The sequence below is a fragment of the Mesoplodon densirostris genome, chromosome 16 (assembly GCF_025265405.1).
Source record: "Mesoplodon densirostris isolate mMesDen1 chromosome 16, mMesDen1 primary haplotype, whole genome shotgun sequence".
NCBI lineage: Eukaryota > Metazoa > Chordata > Mammalia > Artiodactyla > Ziphiidae > Mesoplodon > Mesoplodon densirostris.
In genome coordinates, this window is record NC_082676.1 from 18,185,442 (window position 1) to 18,200,535 (window position 15,094).

The window sequence follows — 15,094 nt, forward strand, 5'->3', positions numbered from 1 at the left end:
CCCTGCTCTTGGCAACATATCAAGAGGAGCTGTTGGGTTTCCATGCTGTGGAGCAGAGGCGTAGCTTTGTTCAGTTCACCTGCTGTCGCATTCGTACCAAGATTCTCCTGAAAACCCAGCAACAGACCAAGTTTGTAGAACCCAGGGAACTGGAAAATGGACCCCAGGAGAGATTTCCCCAACCTGAGCATGGTAGGTCCTAGAAGAATAGCAGATGAGGCAGGAGGACTACTGGAGGTCTTGCTCCCCAGACAACGTATAATAGAAACCGGTTTCAAGACATGGCGTTTTGCCATTGGGAAAAAGTCACCCCACTGTGAAGCTACCTCATCTAAGAAGCAGTTTCTGCTACTGCTTCCAAGATAAACAAAGCCATTTAATTACTCATGCCTCTGATCCCACCCTATGTGTACACCCATTTGGGAACTAAGGTTTGCTGTAATGAAACACGAGCAGGAATGGAACTGGATGGGTGCTTATGCCAGGTGTCTTGAGGGTGTAGTCAGCCTCAAAGGGAACAGAGAGGAAAAAGCTGTGGGAGCTGGCACTCAGAGTATTGTATTTTTCTAGCAAGAGAAAAACCACACACCATTTCAAATTACTGTGTAGTATTAAATTTTACTGAAAAGAGTTGGGTGAAAGGGACACAGGAGCAGGGAAGTCATTCTCGGTCTAACACATCTCTGCTTGACCCCCTCAGATTTCGCCATATCATAAAGGGTGGAAGACAATGCAGTTAAGCCTGGAGGATTTTTGAGGAGAAAATGTTATAACCCACAAATTTCTTATCAGCCAAGTTGTTGTTCTTGTGTAAATGCATCAGAAAGACATTCTCACCATCCTGAGGGTCCCACAGGTCCTGCTTCTAATAAATCATTCAAAGAGCAACTGACCAAGCAATGAATCAAAATAAATAAATCAAGAATAGAGAAATATGAAATAAAAAGACCCACAGTGAGCATGGAAACTAATTAGATATCACATTAATGCTAAATAATTGCTCTAAACATGTTACAAAGAGGTTAATATTAAAAGCAATTACTTAAAGAAAAGATGTATAATGTAAAAAGTTAACAGTTGTGATCTGGGTCTGTAATTCACTCTTATGTCAACAAAAACTAAGGAAGAGTTGGAGGACTGATGAATGTAAATAAAAATCTGCTGATTTTCCCACTTTAGACAGGATAGAATAGCTAAGGACTATTTTATTTTTGATACTAAGAATTTTTTTAAGTATACTTTTTTGGAACATAAAGGCAGCCTTCCAATCTATCATAGAAAAACCAGAAGACAACAATCTGCAAAGAAAAGGGGGAGAAATAAAGGAAACTTTAAGTAAACATGAAAATCAGCAACTATAAAGCAAGCCAGAAAACAGAAGCACTAGATATTTTTTTAAGTGATGCTCTTTACTCCCTTCATAAAGGGGTAAAATGTCTTGAGTCAAGTAAAAACCATAATTCAGCAAATCTGTATGACTAGAAGATTAAAAACAAAGGTTAGAGCAAAGTTATATTACATTTAAAAAATTAAACGAAAGCAGAAATGGCCATTTTTTGCAGGATGGTTGTGGGCAAGGTTGAATGATTTACTCTCAGTCAAGTTCATTGCTTCCAATCCCATCTACAAGTTTCAGTCAAAACAGAGTAAGAGAATTTTAGGGTTCAGATATATTTATTCTGTGAATAGTAAAGATGTTTTTTCAGCTTAGCAGAGTGGCTAAATATTCAGCCTTTACAATCAGACTGCCTATACACAAAACCCTAGTAACTGTGTGACTTTTAAGTAACCTATTAAAAGAGCTAGATGTGACTGATTAATTAATTAAGGAAACATCTAGCAAGCACACACTCTATGTCCCCCCCCCCCCCGCCAAAAAAAAAGGCACCTTTTTTGAGTGCTGGGAATAAAGCAGTAAGCCAAACAGACAAAAAATCCCTGCCCTCATAGCATTTACATTCTAGTAGGGGAGGGACCAAAAATAAATAAGTAAAATAATGTGTCAAATAATTAGTCATTAGGTTTAGAAATGTGGAGGTCACTTATTAAATCTTGACTATTATTAGGATGGGAGTAAAGACATTTTATAAACTCTACAGTGAACTATATAAATGTGGAGTAATTTAATCCATCCTTATAAAAACCATGGAGAGTCCGAGTATGATGTCCATTATGAAGCATGGTCCTCAGAGTCCTCGCAGGCACTTTCATGAAGTGTGAGTTGTTCACAGGCACTTGCGTTTGGAATTTTGATCTGGTTAGTATTGGGTTGGCCCAAAAGTTCGTTTGGGTTTTTCCATAGCATCTTATGGAAAAACCCGAATGAGCTTTTGGGCCAACCCAATATCCCATTTACCCATTTATGCTTTCTTACAGATAACAAGGTCAGTCCCACCTGTTGAAGCACTGTCTTTGGTGCTGAATTCTCAGCATCTGTCTTTCTTGCGAATCAGACCATATTGTAACTATTTGTTTTGGATACGACAATATTACAGATCTATAGCGGTTAAGAATTGGATGATGTTGAGGTGTCATCTAATCTACACCAGAAGCCAACATAGAAATCTCTAATAAAGTGTTCTTGGCAAGGCATTATATAGCCTCAGCTTGACCACTGCAATTCTTTGGGGGGAAAGAGTTGATTCCTTTGTTGAACAAGAAAAAATGTTAGAACTTTCTCCTTTCTATAAAGCCAAATTCTGTCCCCTTAACTCTCTACTCTTGGACACTTGTATTGATTTGAACAAATCAAATCATTCTTTACCATGTTAGCCTTTTGGAGAAAATACGACAGTATCAACTACCATCTCTGGCCATCCAGGCCATCTCTCAATGATACTTAATATGCAATTACTTCTATTTCTTATATGGCATGATTTCTGTATCTCTTTCATCCTGTTTATTCTGTTCTCTCATAGACAGCCTCCTTTTTTCCAATGCCTTCCTTAAAAAGGGGTAACCAGAACCTAGCATTGTACTGCAGATATAGTTAGACCATTCCTGCTACATTTCAACTACCCCTCCTCTCTTGACCATTTTCTAAGACATTATTCTCATACATTCCAAGATATTTTTCTCACTTCAGGGACCTCTTGCAGGCTGCTATATTATCCACGTCTGTCTTCTTCATTCTTTGAAGAACTAGTACCTTCTCAGTTTTCAGGCCTCATCTTCAATGTCATATCCTTTGGGAACTTCCCAATCATATTATCTAAGAGCCATCCACACCAGTACTCACTATATGTTAACCTGTTGTTTTTATTTAAAACGTTGTACATATTTTTTTAACATCTCTATTGGAGTATAATTGCTTAACAATGGTGTGTTAGTTCCTGCTGTATAACAAAGTGAATCAGCCATACGTATACATATGTCCCCATATCCCCTCCCTCTGGTGTCTCCCTCCCAGCCTCCCTATCCCACCCCTCTCGGTGGTCACAAGGCATGGAGCTGATCGCCCTGTGCTATGCAGCTGCTTCCCACTAGCTATCTATTTTACATTTGGTAGTGTATATATGCCACTGCCACTCTCTCACTTCATCCCAGCTTACTCTTCCCCCTCCCCGTGTCCTAAAGTCCATTCTCTACATCTGCATCTTTATTCCTGTCCTGCCCCTAGGTTCTTCAGAACCATTTTTTTTCTTTTTTTTTTAGATTCCATATATATGTGTTAGCATATGGTATTTGTTTTTCTCTTTCTGAGTTACATCACTCTGTATGACAGACTTTGGTCCATCCACCTCACTACAAATAACTCAATTTCATTTCTTTTTATGGCTGAGTAATATTCCATGGTATGTATGTGCCACATCTTCTTTATCCATTCACCTGTCAATGCACACTTAGGTTGCTTCCATGTCCTGGCTATTGTAAGTAGTGCTGCAAAGAACATTGTGGTACATGACTCTTTTTGAATTACGGTTTTCTCAGGGTATATGCACAGTAGTGGGATTGCTGGGTCATATGGTAGTTCTATTTTTAGTTTTTTAAGGAACCTCCATACTGTTCTCCATAGTGGCTGTATCAATTTACATTCCCACCAACAGTGCAGGAGGGTTCCCTTTTCTCTACACCCTCTCCAGCATTTATTGTTTGTAGATATCTTGATGATGGCCATTCTGACCAGTGTGAAGTGATACCTCATTTTGGCTTTGACTTGCATTTCTCTAATGATTAGTGATGTTGAGCATCCTTTCACGCCTTTGTTGGCAATGTGTATATGTTCTTTGGAGAAATGTCTATTTAGGTCTTCTGCCCATTTTTGGACTGGGTTGTTTGTTCTTTTCGTATTGACCTTCATGAGCTGCTTGTATATTTTGGAGATTAATCCTTTGTCAGTTGCTTCATTTGCAAATATTTTCTCCCATTCTGTGGGTTGTCTTTTCATCTTGTTTATGGCTTCCTTTGCTGTGCAAAAGCTTTTAAGTTTCATTAGGTCCTAGTTGTTCATTTCTGTTTTTATTTCCATTTCTCTAGGAGGTGGGTCAAAAAGGATCTTGCTGTGATTTATGTCCTAGAGTGTTATGCCTATGTTTTCCTCTAAGAGTTTTATATTATCTGGCCTTACATTTAGGTCTTTAATCATTTTGAGTTTATTTTTGTGTAAGGTGTTAGGGAGTGTTTTAATTTCATTCTTTTACATGTAGCTGTCCAGTTTTCCCAGCACCACTTATTGAAGAGGCTGTCTTTTCTCCACTGTATATTCTTGCCTCCTTTATCAAAGATAAAGTGACCGTATGTGCGTGGGTTTATCTCTGGGCTTTCTATCCTGTTCCATTGATCTATATTTCTGTTTTTGTGCCAGTACCGTACTGGCTTGATTACTGTAGCTTTGTAGTATAGTCTGAAGTCCAGGAACCTGATTCCTCCAGCTTTTTCAAGATTGCTTTGGCTATTCAGGGTCTTTTGTGTTTCCATACAAATTGTGAAAATTTTTGTTCTAGTTCTGTGAAAAATGCCATTGGTAGTTTGATAGGGATTGCACTGAATCTGTAGATTGCTTTGGGTAGTAGAGTCATTTTCACAATTTTGATTCTTCCAATCCAAGGACATGGTATATCTCTCCATCTGTTTGTATCATCTTTAATTTCTTTCATCAGTGTCTTATAATTTTCTGCATACAGGTCTTTTGTCTCCTTAGGTAGGTTTATTCCTAGGTATTTTATTATTTTTGTTGCAGTGGTAAATGGGAGTGTTTCCTTAATTTCTCTTTCAGATTTTTTATCATTAGTGTATAGGAATGCAAGAGATTTCTGTGCATTAATTTTGTTTTCTGCTATTTTACCAAATTCATTGATTAGCTCTAGTAGTTTTCTGGTAGCATCTTTAGGATTCTCTATGTATAATATCATGTCATCTGCAAACAGTGACAGTTTTACTTTTCTGATTTGGATTCCTTTTAGTTCTTTTTCTTCTCTGATTGCTCTGGCTAAAACTTCCAAAATTATATTGAATAATATTGATGAGTGGGCAACCTTGTCTTGTTCCGGATCTTAATGGAAACATTTTCAGTTTTTCACCATTGAGAATGAAGTTGGTTGTGGGTTTGTTATATATTGCCTTTATTATGTTGAGGTAAGTTCCCTCTATGCCTACTTTCTGGAGCGTTTTTATTGAAAATGGGTATTGGATTTTGTCGAAAGCTTTCTCTGCATCTATTGAGATGATCATATGGTTTTTCTCCTTCAATTCGTTAATATGGTGTATCACGTTGATTGATTTGTGTATATTGAAGAATCCTTGCATTCCTGGAATAAACCCCATTTGATCATGGTGATTGATCCTTTTAATGTGCTGTTGGATTCTGTTTGCTAGTATTTTGTGGAGGATTTTTGCATCTATGTTCATCAGTGATATTGGCCTGTAGTTTTCTTTATTTTGTGACATCTTTGTCTCGTTTTGGTGTCAGGGTGATGGTGACCTCGTAGAATGAGTTTGGGAGTGCTCCTCCCTCTGCTATATTTTGGAAGAGTTTGAGAAGGATGGGTGTTAGCTCTTCTCTAAATGTTTGATAGAATTCGCCCGTGAAACCGTCTGGTCCTGGGCTTTTGTTGTTGGAAGATTTTTAATCACAGTTTCAATTTCAGTGCTTGTAATTGCTCTGTTTATATTTTTTACTTCTTCCTGGTTCAGTCTCAGAAGGTTGTGCTTTTCTAAGAGTTTGTCCATTTCTTCCAGGTTGTGCATTTTATTGCCATACAGTTGCCTGTAATAAACTCTCATAATCCTTTGTATTTCTGCAGTGTCAATTGTTACTTCTCCTTTTTTGTTTCTAATTCTATTGATTTGAGTCTTCTCCCTTTTTTTCTTGATGAGTCTGGCTAATGGTTTATCCATTTTGTTTATCTTCTCAAAGAACCAGTTTTTAGTTTTATTGATCTTTGCTATTGTTTCCTTCATTTCGTTTTCATTTATTTCTGATCTGATCTTTATGCTTTCTTTCCTTCTGCTAACAGGGTTTTTCTTCTTTCTCTAATTGCTTTAGGTGTAAAGTTATATTGTTTATTTGAGATGTTTCTTATTTCTTGAGGTAGGATTATATTGCTATAAGCTTCCCTCCTAGAACTGCTTTTGCTGCATCCCATAGGTTTTGCATTGTCGTTTTCTCATTGTCTTTTGTTTCTAGGTATTTTTTGATTTCCTCTTTGATTTCTTCAGTGATCTCTTGGTTATTTAGTAGTGTATCGTTCAGCCTTCATGTGTTTGCCTTTTTTACAGATTTTTTTCCTGTAGTTGATATATAGTCTCATAGTGTTGTGGTCAGAAAAGATACTTGACACAATTTCAATTTTCTTAAATTTACCAAGGCTTGATTTGTGACCCAAGATATGATCTGTCCTGGAGAATGTTCCATGAGTACTTGAGAAGTAAGTGTATTCTGTTGTTTTGGAATGGAATGTCCTGTAAGTATCAATTAAGTCCATCTTGTTTAATGTGTCATTTAAAGCCTGTGTTTCCTTATTTATTTTCATTTTGGATGATCTCTTCATTGGTGAAAGTGGGTGTTAAAGTCCCCTACTATGATTGTGTTACTGTCAGTGTCTCCTTTTATGGCTGTTAGCATTTGCCTTATGTATTGAGGTGCTCCTATGTTGGGTTTATAAATATTTACAATTACTATATCTTTTTCTTGGATTGATCCCTTGATCATTATGTAGTGTCCTTCTTTGTCTTTGTAATAGTCTTTATTTTAAAGTCTGTTTTGTCTGATATGAGAATTGCTACTCCAGCTTTCTTTTTTTTCCCATTTGTATGGAATATCTTTTTCCACCCCCTCACTTTCAGTCTGTATATGTCCCTAGGTCTGAAATGGGTCTCTTTTTGACAGCATATATATGTTTCTTGTTTTTGTATCCATTCAGCCAGTCTATGTCTTTTGGTTGGAGCATTTAATCTGTTTACATTTAAGGTAACTATCGATATGTATGTTCCTTTTCCCATTTTCTTAACTGTTCTGGGTTTGTTTTTGTGGGTCTTTTCCTTCTCTTGTGTTACCTGCCTAGAGAAGTTCCTTTAACATTTGTTGTAAAGCTGGTTGGGTGATGCTGAATTCTCTTAGCTTTTGCTTGTCTGTAAAGGTTTTAATTTCTCCATGGAATCTGAATGAGATCCTTGCTGGGTAGAGTAATCTTGGTTTTAGATTTTTCCCTTTCATCACTTTAAATATGTCCTGCCACTCCCTTCTGGCTTGCAGAGTTTCTGCTGAAAGATCAGCTGTTGACCTTATGGGGATTCCCCTGTATGTTATTTGTTGCTTTTTGCTTGCTGCTTTTAATATTTTTTCTTTATATTTAATTTTTGAGAGTTTGAATAATAATGTATCTTGGCATATTTCTCCTTGGATTTATCCTGTATGAGACTCTGTGCCTCCTGGACTTGATTGACCCTTTCCTTTCCCCTATTAGGGAAATTTTCATCTATAATCTCTTCCAATATTTTCTCAGTCCCTTTCTTTTTCTCTTCTTCTTCTGGGGCCCCTATAATTCGAATACTGGTGCATTTAATGTTGTCCTAGAGGTCTCTAAAACTGTCCTCAATTATTTTCATTCTTTGTTCTTTATTCTGCTCTGCGATAGTTATTTCCACTATTTTATCTTCCAGGTCACTTATCCGTTCTTCTGACTCATTTATTCTGCTATTGATTCCTTCTAGAGAATTTTTAATTTCATTTATTGTGTTGTTCATCTTGTTCATTTGCTCTTTAGTTCTTCTAGGTCCCTGTTAAATGTTTCTTGTATTTTCTCCATTCTATTTCCAAGATTTTGGGTCCTCTTTACTATCATTACTCTGAATTCTTTTTCAGGTAGACTGCCTATTTCCTCTTCATTTGTTTGGTCTAGTGGGTTTTTACTTTGCTCCTTTATCTGCTGTATATTTCTCTGTCTTCTCATTTTGCTTAACTTACTGTGTTTGTGGTGTCCTTTTCACTGGCTGCCGGTTTGTAGTTCCCGTTGTTTTTGGTTTCTGCCCCCAGTGGGTTAGGTTGTTGTAGGATTCCTTGTGGAGGAGACTGGTGCCTTTGTTATGGTGGAGGAAGCTGCATCTTGTCTTTCTGGTGGGCAGGCCACATCTGGTGGTGTGTTTTGGGGTGTCTGTGAACTTATGATTTTGATTTTAGGCAGCCTCTCTGCTAATGGTTGGGGTTGTGTTCCTGTCTTGTCTTGCTGGTTGTTTGGCATGGGGTGTCCAGCACTGTAGCTTGCTGGTCGTTTAGTGGAATTTGGTCTTAACGTTGAGATGGAGATCTCTGGGAGAGCTCTCGCTGATTGATATTATGTGGGGCTGGGAGGTCTCTGGTGGTCCAGTGTCCTGAGCTCAGGTCTCCCACCTCAGAGGCTCAGGCCTGACACCTGGCCAGAGCACCAAGACCCTTACATGTAAATTGGTTAAATTCTCCAATCCAAAGGCACAGGATGGCTGGCCTTCCACGCTCCACTCAGTCCTCCAGCTGGGCCTTGTCCATTGGACCTGGTTGACATGGAGAGCCTGCTTTGGATCCAGGTCTAGCTGCATCCCCTAGCATCTAGAAGAAGCAGCTGATGCCCCTATCTTCCCTTATCCCCACTGCAACTCATCACGATCCTGTAGTGCCTGAGGCTCCGCCCCTCATCCATTGTGCATATATTTAATTGCACTTGTCTTTTGCAGTGCATGCCTCTCTCATTAGACTGAGAGCTCCAGGAGGCAGGATCTCTTGTTTGCTGCTGTATTCTCTCTACTGAGTACAATATTTAACACACAGTAGAAGCTCAGTCATCATTTGATGAATAAATGAATGAGAGTACAGACTGTTTCTTGTTGTCTTTGAGTCTCAGTTCCCTCACTTATAAACTTGAAATAGTAGTACACACTTCGCACAATCATTTTGAGGAGGATTAAATGAGAAACGATCTTGAATACTGAAAGGCACAAAATAAGTGTGAGTAAAGTCTGAATTTCCATTCAGTGTAGCATGAGAGATATGGCTCTGAGCTATTTTCCTCATAGAAAGATGAGCCATAAAGGACCTTCCTTCCATCATAGCAGTAATACTTTCCACAGCTGTCTCATTTCACAAGCTCCAGGCTCCTGGGAAGCCTTGATTTCCTCCAGATCTTCCAGATGGTACCCAGAGTAGCTGTCTCAGTTGTAAACAGCGGGTGGGTGCAGTTTTGCATTGTTTCTTTCCCACTCTTCCCAGAATGAAGTCTGCTGAATCTACTGTTCTCTGCATCCCCACCACCATTAGCCATGATTGTGAAGATGAAAGGACCATAATTAACGGTTGTATGCAAAACAAGTGTGGCGAATTCATGCAAATATCCATCAGAAGCCACCCGTTGGGCAGTGCTGTTGTGCCTGTTCTATTTATGCGGATGGAAGTCTCCTTCCTATATCCTTTTCATCATGTGGGGGCACATTTAACCTGTATGATGCCTCCTCCAAACGGTGAGCTAAATAAGAGAAGTGGGAAGTAGAAGGGTGACCACTCTCTATGTTTCATTTCCTCTTCCAGCTCCTGAATTCAGTTGCCTCTTAAGAACAGTTGGAAGGCAGATGCTATTTTGAATGAGTCCTTGTGTTTGCAGCGTAATCACATTATAATAGTTGGGACGATCTAGGTAGAGCTGGGTTAGGGAAAATTCTGTATCTCTGAATGAATGGGAAGAAATCATATTTAGTTGTGTCCAGGCCCTGTGAAAATAATATTTGCACATGGATGGGTTTACTGAGGCATGGTTGGGTAGACAGAACTGAAAGTCAGGCATCAGACAGACTTGGCTTTGAATTATGGCTGTTCCCATGTATGTGAACTCGAGCTGATTTCTTAGCATCTCAAGATACATAATGAGATTAATGATATACCTCCCCCAAACTTGGGGAGAGCAAATGAGACAATGCATATAAGGCATCCGTCACAGTTGTTGTAGTTCTAGTTCTCTTTTCCTTTTTGCTGCTTTCCTGAAGCTCCTCTCTTGAAGGAGGGGAGGGTTGAAGCACCCTTTCCTGGTACATTCCAATTTGTCCTGTAGACTCCACATAGAAGCACATCACTTCCTAGGAGGACCTCAGGAACCATGTCTGTGTGGCACTTGTTGACTGCCTTAATTCACCCATGACTCAATTGCTTTGTAACCCACCCCAAGCTTTATTTTTCTTAGTTTAACTTTTCATATGTGGTTCCAAGCCTGACATCTGTTCCTGTTGAATCTTTTGATATAATTGATTTTGTCTTTGGAGAATGATCTTGCCCCTCCCAACCCCATTTCCTGATTCTGTTTTTACTTTAGTCACTGTGCACATGAAAAAAGCTCAGATGGACCATGGAATGAGAAGATGAGGGAATCCCAAGCTCAAATGAGTTAGAGTTAAGACCACACAGGAGATCACATGGCTTGGGTCTGAGATATTCCAGAGGGAGTTTATAAGAAAACTCCTTTATTGGTTAGGATAAACTAATTTATGCTGTAGTGACAAGCAACCATGAAATCTCGGTGTAATTCAGAAAAAATATTTTCCACTCTTTCTACATGTGCAAAATGGGCCAGCAGAAGGGCTCTGCTTATCCTAGTTACTCAGGGACTTAAGTTGGAAAGTCCATCTTGACATGTGCTTCCATAATCACCAAGGCAGGGAAAGAAATGTGGCAAACAAGGCAATGGTTCTAAAAAGTTTCCACACAAAATGATACACAGCACTTTCCATTGGCCAAAACCAGTCATGCAGCCATGCTTAACTTCAAAAAGGAATGAGGCAGTGCCTTCCAACCTTGTGCCCAGAGGGAGAACTGGGATATTTGAGAACATCCCTAAGGACCACCACACTTCCCCATTATACCCTAAGCTTTTCCTTCAAATTCTCGTAATACCAGACTCACTCTTGAAGCACCAGTGCGGTTTCTATCACAGATCCTGAGAACTTTCTTTTATTGAGCACCTGCTGCATCCCACACACTAAGCAAGGTGTTTTCATGTATACTACCTTATGATTGGTCTCCCAAAGCGACTCCTTTTAAATCAGTGCATGCATGGACTACCAGAAGCACTGTGAAATCTCCTAGCATCTCAGTTACTTCATACTGATGGAAGGATTTTAGTAACAGCTTTCTCTTTACCTCCATGGAGATGTGGTCAAGAAATGTCTAACATTCCCTGTGACACTGTTCCACTTTAAAAGACTGTAGTTCTTCAAAGTCTACCATGCAGTGTGGTTAAGAGGCATTGGAAAACCTTAGATCTCTCCTACCCATCAATAGCTGAGCCAAGGTAGCAGAAAACTGTGAATCAGAGGCCTCCATACATCCTTTTTCTGACTTGTTGCCATAGTCCTATGTTAGGAACATATTTCTGGGTTTTATTAGCTCTGCGAAAATGTAAAGGAAAACTGAGAAATGGACATTTAGAGCCTAATGAACATTTAGGGTTATCATCACACCTTTCTGTAACCACTTTGGAAAATTCTGACCTGCTAAGTGTTCCCTCCCAGTTCTTGTCTGTCCCCAGAGCCTGGGTGCCATGCCCCATCTACCTGCCCAGGCCTCCTTCCCAGTCCTCAGTGGATTTTGTCTCCTGGGGATCACCCAGCCCCTTGGGTATGTCTACCTCCAGGGCTGCATTCTACCCTTTGAGCCTTATCACTTGCTCTTGAAAGCTCTGAATTTCCACTGAATCCCTGTTAGGTCTCAAAATTCTCTTTCCAGGTAGAGAGAAATTCTCTGAGTGTCACCTTGTACAAATACCAAGATGAGCTCTCCCAGGTTGCTTTTTCACACACTTACAATTCCTAAAGACTTTATTATCGTGGTATGAGAGCTGAGGGACCAAGAACATTTTCCTTTCAATGAAAATACACTTTAAAGACATTTGGAGAAGGAAATGAAGGTTACCCAAATGTTGACAGCTGGTAATCTTGTCAGCCTGGGCCTTGAGGCATCAATGCTGCAGACCCCCATCCCTAAAAAGTTCAGTTTCCATATAGCAGGGTTTCTGCCTTCATCAGGCCCCTTCCAAACTGAGGGTCTCCATGAAGTTCAGCCCAGTTGGCTCCCAAATGGTGAAAAAGTGGGAAAACCTCTGAATTTGGAAACTGGATCCATGAGCATAAGCCATTTTGTAGCTACATGAACTGAATATTGACCCTAAACTTCAGTTTCCCCATCTGTCAAATGCGGACAAGATATGCCCTCCCAGACTCACTGGGGTCTTTGTGAGGAGTGAACAATAGGCGTGATAACTCTTTGCACATTCCTAAGCACCTTTCAAAGGAAGATGTTGCTGACATGAATGTGTGTTTGAGTACAAATTCAGCATAGGTGTGTATATACATATATACATCCATACACATAAACATTTTAGCGTGTGTGTGTATGTATGTACATGTACATATGAATATGCATATATACATATTCAGTTAAAATAAAAAGTTTATCTAGCTCAAGAATCTTAGTGGTAGAAAGGTTATCACTGTGCCAGAGTTATATTGGCTTGGCCAAAAAGTTCGTTCGGGTTTTTCCACAGGATGTTACGGAAAAACCCAAACAAACTTTTTGGCCAACCCAATAGCATAGGTGGTTAATGAAATAGAACATTACCTACACCTCTTGGGCTTCCTGGAAGCCAAGGCAAAATGGGGCATGTGGCAGGTTCTCTTACTTGAGAGAAAGAAGTATACCTATTTTTCATCAAAGATACTAGAAGAGGTATGTATCATATATATCCTTACATAAGGGGCCTTGAGGAGATACCAATCAATGTCATAATATCATTTTTGCTCAAACACTCCATTATTTCCTTTTCCACCAATGTTGTCATACAGTAGTAAACTGGAATTTAATGGAGCCATTTACATGCAAGGATTCTGTTTCTTGTGCTGTACAACAGCGTTAATGCTATAAATTAATGCCATTAAATAAGATGAATGGACCTCAAAGTTTCTTTCCCCTCAGCATTTTTTATGACTATGTTTGGTATGGGGTCTTTCCTATTGCATAGATTGGCACTAACTACCTGTGATCTTAGGCAAGTGATTTAGACTCTCTGAGTCTCATTCTCATTCAGAAAATTTTGATGCCCATAGTATCAACTTTATAAAAATGTTTGTTAATTGTTTAATGAGAAGATGCATTTAAAAATGCTTATCATGGTGGTTGGTGGTCAATAAACACTCAGTGTTAGCTATCATTATTAGAATATCATAGGTGATAAGTATGAAGCAGAATGTGGGAGTTCACTGAGGAAAGGAAAAGCAAAATCTATGGGTGCACAAACATTGTTAACCCATCGATCAAATTTGAATAGACTGTGGATGGGGTACAGGAAGAGGAAATTCAGGAAGGAGAAGCAAAATCAGTGAAATCCAGGGTGTGCAAAGATATCAGCGGACATGCGGGATGCATCGAGGAGAGAGAGGGAGTGAGACTCCAAAGGAAGGTCAAGAATGTTGTGTTTATAGAAAGACAAGTTCAGAAGTGAGGCAGTTCTTCTGTGGGCCCTTCCTGGAGGCTGAATTTTGGTCAACTTCCATCTTTTACATCATGGACTCCAACTTTTCAAACTCATAAACTCAATTTATCAGGATATAGAGTTGAGAGGAGATTCAAATAAAACAAACCTATAAGAGAATGGTGGAAATAGTAGGCAATTCTTTTTTAAAATAATTCCTTCCCTCCAAAAACTTCCCTAAGTGTTTCCTATCTCAGAACTCTGGGTTGCCCAAGATACCTCACCTTCTATATCCAGGTGCCACCAAGTCCTACTGATTCCACACTCTAAAATTCTCTCCAATCCATGTGCTTTTCTTATCTCCAGCGCCACCATCCTCATTCTGAATTCCATCATCTCTTGCCTAAGAAACCTCAAAAGCCGCCCCCTGCACCAAGCTGGTCTTCTCACATCTACTCTTACTTGCCTCAAACCCATTCTCTGACCACAGCAAGCATGATACTCTATGTATCTTCATTTAACAGATGAGTAAGCCAAAACTCAGAGAGGCTATTGAAGCACATTCCAGAAGCAAGAGACTGACCTGGGTTTGAACCTGTACATGTAAAAATGCTGTTAGTTGTTCCCATGCAATTAGTGTCATGCTTCGTGCTGAGTCATAACCCCACAAAGTGGGATCTGGCTAGACTGAGACCAGCAGCAGCCCCTAAAAGACCCCCAATCCCCCCACATCCACATTTTTCTCTTTCTCCCACCAAACGTGGCCAGCTTCAATCCCCTGCTCAATCTTGTCTTTTTTTTTTTTTTTTGGCGGTACGCGGGCCTCTCACTGTTGTGGCCTCTCCCGTTGCGGAGCACAGGCTCCGGACGTGCAGGCTCAGCAGCCATGGCTCACGGGCCCAGCCGCTCCGCGGCATGTGGGATCTTACCAGACCGGAGCACGAACCCGTGTCCCCTGCATCGGCAGGCGTACTGTCAACCACTGCGCCACCAGGGAAAACCCCCTGCTCAGTCTTGAAACACCTGCTGGCCCTGTCGTTAGCATCAACACATAATGAGGAGCTGTACTAATAACAATTATCATAATAAATTGGCCTTTGATTACATCTGTCACCTGAGAATTTCAAAGACTACAAACATCAATTAGTAATTATAGCTAAAAGGATCACTCATCG

At 39.8% G+C, this 15,094-nt stretch overlaps 1 protein-coding gene across 1 annotated transcript in view; it reads left to right on the forward strand.

Annotated features, from left to right (window-relative positions):
- The window catches only part of PTPRT (protein tyrosine phosphatase receptor type T), an 825,916-nt gene that overhangs the window by 572,638 nt on the left and 238,184 nt on the right, over window positions 1-15,094 (forward strand). The window lies entirely within an intron of this gene.